The 5197-nt window shown below is 39.8% G+C and overlaps 1 pseudogene; it reads left to right on the top strand.

Moving 5' to 3' along the window:
* The first annotated feature begins 933 nt into the window (after positions 1 to 933).
* Positions 934 to 1446, top strand: LOC118912785 (60S ribosomal protein L12-like; annotated as a pseudogene).
* Positions 1447 to 5197: the final 3751 nt, after the last annotated feature.

The following is a 5197-nucleotide window of genomic DNA, read 5'->3' as shown; positions in this document are numbered from 1 at the left end:
CAATGTGGAGGGCCTTCTCTGATGGAGACTCCAGGCCTTGCTGGCAAAAGCCTGAAATTTCACCCCTCAGCCACTCTGCAAGGAGAAGACCAAAGGCCTGTGTGTCTAAGTAGAATGCCTATATTTTAGGTGGTGTAAGAGAGCCCTAGGGCTGTCTTGTTTGTTTAAAATGGATAGAGAACCAGGTTAGAGGGTATGACGATAAATAATAAATGAGTGACAGCTCAAGACCACAATTAGGCCAAGGTTAATAAACCTCAATCCCAGTGGGTAAAGAATCTCTCTTTGGAAGGAGACACTAACTACATAAATGTATCTCACTGATATATCTGTTGGTATTTCTTCCATTTAAAACAAAATTCTAAATCAAAATACAATCAAAAGACTAAATCTGGATGAAATTAAAGAGTCTATTTGCTTAGTGTTAACTGATATTTTTAGGAGAAGGGAGGTGAGCTTTTTTTGTCCCTTCTATGACAGATTACCAGCACTCAATTCATGGTTGCTTTAACAATTAAACTTATTCTCATTTATACTCCATGCAATAAAATAGTGTAATATAAATTAGTATGTTAGTGTGACTTTGTCACGAAAGTATTTTTGTGAAACATTTATCCTGAGCATCCCTCAACTGTCCTCGTAACACTCTACAGCTCAAACAGTGAGAAAGGGTATTTAAAAGTAGATGCTTTGATTTTATATAGATATACATAGTCAGTTCCTCTCCCCCAAGTTGGCTATGGAACAATTTTCTGCCCCTTCTCCATGTTTCCCTGTGAGCACAGGGCAATAAGATGTTGATGAGAAATAACCATTTGCTATTCCCTTTTACAGAGTAGGATACATGTCTGGCTTTTGGCTTGGAGGAAGCCAAGGTGTAACTTTCTTCGGTCATCCAGAATCCGGGTTCATCCAACACCAGCCACCTCGATCATGCTGCCTAAGTTCAATTCCAGTGAGATCAAAACGTATACCTGAGGTGCACTGGTAGAGAAGTCGGTGCCACATCTGCCCTGGCCGCCAGGATGGGCCCCCTGGGTCTGACTGAGGTGCCGCCTTCTGCCTCTGCCTTGATCATCAAAACCCTCAAGGAGCCACCAAGAGACAGAAGCAGAAAAACATTAAGCACAGAAGAGATACCATTTTTGTTGAGATTATAAACATTGCCCAACAGATGCAGCACCAATCTTTAGCTAAAGAATTTTCTGGAACCATTAAAGAGATCCAAGGGACTGCGCAGTCTATGGGCTGCTGTGCTGATGGCCATCATTCTCATGACATCAACATCACAGATGACATCAACAGTGGTACAGTGGAATGCACAGCTAGTTAAGTATTACAAAGAAAAAATTTTCAGTAAAGGATCATTTGACAAGCTTCCCCCCAAAAAAGAGTAGGATACAGAATATAAATTTTCTGAAATCAACAAATGCCATATTCTTATTCTATACAATCTGTGCATAGAGATCTAAACAGAACCTTCAGGAGCTAAAAATACAGCACAAAATAATTCTCCCATTGCACAGGTCAAAAGCTCCAGAAAACCACAAATGTGTCCAGCCAAGTAGTAAGAGCATGAAGGGTAACAAAAAAAGCACCCCAGTACCCAAACTGCATGAAGTAATGGACAAATCTAAAAGCACCATGTGGCTTCCTTCCAAGTCCATCTTTACTTCATTTCTAAAGATTTAGCTAAAACAGAAGCTTCTAGGACTGCATTTCTTAGCCTAAATGCAATCATTTTATATCTGCCCATTTAGCTAAACTAAGGGACAGTGGCCTTTTGAGTTGGAAATGAAGGCTATGATAGCTGTCTTCATTTCTTGCCCAATAAAACTCATTGTTCATGTTTTTAATTGACTATAGAGTAGATGCTAACCAATGATCACCAAAGCTAAGAAGTTTCAAGTTTTGTACAAATTTAAGAGTAATTTACATGGTTCAAAATAAAAAGAATTTTTACTTTGTTGTCCCTTCTCCTTTGGGCTCAGCCCCACTCTTCCTTACACCTTTCTTAAAGGCCAATATGATCCTTTGTTTGATTTGTTAATATGTCACTTGGGAATAGAATACAAAACTATAAATGAGAGCACAGCTTTGAAAGTTTGGTCACTGAAGTCAGTATTTTTGGCCAAGCACCTAATAATAACCCACTGTCAGAAAAGATATCTTCCAGCATCCAGATAGCAGCCAACTGATTTACAGTTATTGTTACCATTATTATTTTATACACTTAAATCAAGGATGGAAAACTTCAAGCTTGTATTGGTTGAAAACTTTCCAAGCAGCTGAAATAACTTTAGTGTTATATGTATGGGGTTACCAAAAAAAAAGCTTATGCAATCCTATCTTCAAATCCACACCATATATTACTTAAAAATCAGGATATTTACATAGTAAGCTCTGTTACTAGTAAAATAAGTTGAAGAATGAGTGGTTCTAACTATCAAATGTCCTCATTAATTATTAATATGGTCATCATATTTTGATTATCAGTTTTCAAACAACTGGAATGTGATGATAATCTCATATCAGAACTATAACGAATGTAATATTTTCTTTTGCTATGGGCTTCCGGGTCATCATTAAAAATAACAGTCAGTATAAAAAGGGGAAGTGGTTCAAAAACAAAAAGACAAACCACCCAATTAAAAAATAAGCAAAGGACTTGAACAGGTATTTTTCCAAAGAAGATACACAATGGCCAACTAGCACATGAAAAGATGCTCAACATCACCAGTCATTGGGGAAATGCAAATGAAAACCACAATGAGATAGCAATTCACATCTACTAGGATGGCTATAATTAAAATAAATTTTTAAAAAGGCAAAATAACAAGTGTTAGCAAGGATGCCGAGAGTTTGAAACAACTCCCTCTTCCATTGCTGGTAGGAATGTAATATGGTTCAGCCACTGGAGAAAACATTTTGGCTCTTACTCAAAAAAGTGAAACATAGAATTACCAAAAGCTCCTTAAATTCCACTGCAAGGTATATATCCAAAAGAACTGAAAGCACAGATTCAAACAAATATTTATACACCAATGTCCACAGCAGTATTATTCACTATAGCCAAGGGGTGAAGACAACACAAATGCCCATCAGTGGATGAAATGGATAAACAAAATGTGGTCTATACATATAATGGGGTATTATTCAGTCATAAAAAGGGATGAAGTACTATTCATGCTACAACCTGGATAAACCACAAAACGTGCTGAGTGAAAGAAGCCAGGCACAAAAGGCCATATACCCTCTGATACCATTTGTATGAAATATCCAAATTGGGTAAATCTAGAGACAGAAAGCAGATAGGTGGTTTCGAGGGGCAGAGGGAGAGGAAATGGAAAGTGACTGTTTATTAGAAATGAGGATTTCTTTTGGAGTGATGGAAACATTTTGGAACTCTATTCAAATGGTGGTGGCCCAACAATGTGAAGATAGTAAATGTCCACATCTGCTGGGAGTCCTCCCTCCTGCTCGAATGGCCTCTGTGCCCAGAATCTGTGGCTAATTGACACTGTGAGGTCTGCTCTCCTGGCAACTGGTAGGGACCAAACTTCCAATTCCATGCTGCTCAACTCTTAGTCAAAGGCCAGTTCAGGGAAGTGGTATTTCTTTAGAGGATTTAGATGAAATACATAAAGACCTTCAATTCTGCTCTGATAGTGCACATTTAATTCACCAGTCAAAGCTTCAGAGAATCGCCAATGTCAACCACATCATCTTGTGCCCATTTGCTGGTGTTAGCCATCAGCCTACAATGAGGAATGTTCTAGGAAGGAGCTCTAAAAATCTAATTATTTCATTTTTATACAAATGTTCTTGGGGATGCTTGGAGCAAGGACATCAGGCAGAGGTAAAAGAGGAGAGTGATGTCCTGAGGAGGAGCTGCCTGGTTGCTAAGGAAAAGCAAGGAGGCACTGTGACCAGAGCAGGGGGGAGGGGGGAGGGCAGAGGGCATGGGGCAGAGGACAGAGGTTACGTAAAAATAGCAAAACAAAGAACGATCTATACATGGACGGTGGGGAAAGCTATGATAATTGGTGTTATATTAGAAAGTTGTTAAAAAGTCATTTTATGAAATAATCTACCTAAAATAACAATGAAAAATGAGAGTATTATCACACATAAGTATATATTGATTTTAAAAAGTGAATATATTTAAGTATACCATAAGTATCTATTGATTATAATAATTCATATATATAATATGTAATATAATATAATAGCCTATGTGCTAGACTCTCCTCTAGGTACTAGGGACACTTTAGTGGACAAAACAGACAAAAATTCCTACCCTTGTGGAGTTCACATTGCAATGGGAAGAGGTATCAATAAATATAAATGAGTTTTAGTACTGTATTAAAAATTATAAATGCTGTGGGGGAAGAGCTGTGCAGACAAGGAGGATCGGAAGAAGTGACACTGAAAACATGGCAGGTGGGCAAATACTGAGGGGAGGGAGACAGTGATCTGGGCAGATGCCCTGGGGCCTCTGTGCAGGGCTCTGGCAGGGGCTGTGCCCCTGCGTGGCTGGAGCCGAAGGGCGAAAGCAGAAAGTAGTGAAAACAGGGGGTTAAACCATAAAAGATCTTGGAGGCTATGGGCGGACTTTGGATTTTCCTGGAAACAGGAGCAGTTGCAAGTGAGGACAGACTATACAGACAGACAACAGCCAGGTCCTATATGAAAAGAGAATTCTGCCCCACAGCTTGCAACAATTGCCTAGGAAACCAGTCCCTCATCTGCAATAACCAGGCCAGGAAGCCAGCCTGCCGCAAGCCAGACTTGTAGGAAGCCAGATTGCTACCTCTAGAAACAATCCAGGAAGCTAAATATTAACTTCTGGAACAATTGGCCCAAAATGGTCAGGACTTGATTAATAACTACCAGCTTCCCCTACTTTTATCTGCACGTCCAATTTAAGACCAGTGAGAGAAGATCAAATACCCTCCCTACCCAATCACACAGATTGTGATGACTACTGCTGATTATCCTACCTCCAGCTTCCCAGGCCAGCAGCCTCCCGTCGTGGCACACCTGCCACCTTCCCTTTTTCCACTATAAAGCTTTCCCTCTCTTCTGCCTGCTTTTGGGTCTCTGCCAGCATGCCAATGATGGTGGCAGACTCCCTTGCTGAGCAACTTCTGAATCAATAGCCTTTGCTTCCCTTAATTGTTTGGTCTTCATTTAT

Source organism: Manis pentadactyla, chromosome 3 (genome assembly GCF_030020395.1).
Source record: "Manis pentadactyla isolate mManPen7 chromosome 3, mManPen7.hap1, whole genome shotgun sequence".
Classification (NCBI taxonomy): domain Eukaryota; kingdom Metazoa; phylum Chordata; class Mammalia; order Pholidota; family Manidae; genus Manis; species Manis pentadactyla.
This window is presented reverse-complemented; position numbering and strand designations above follow the sequence as displayed.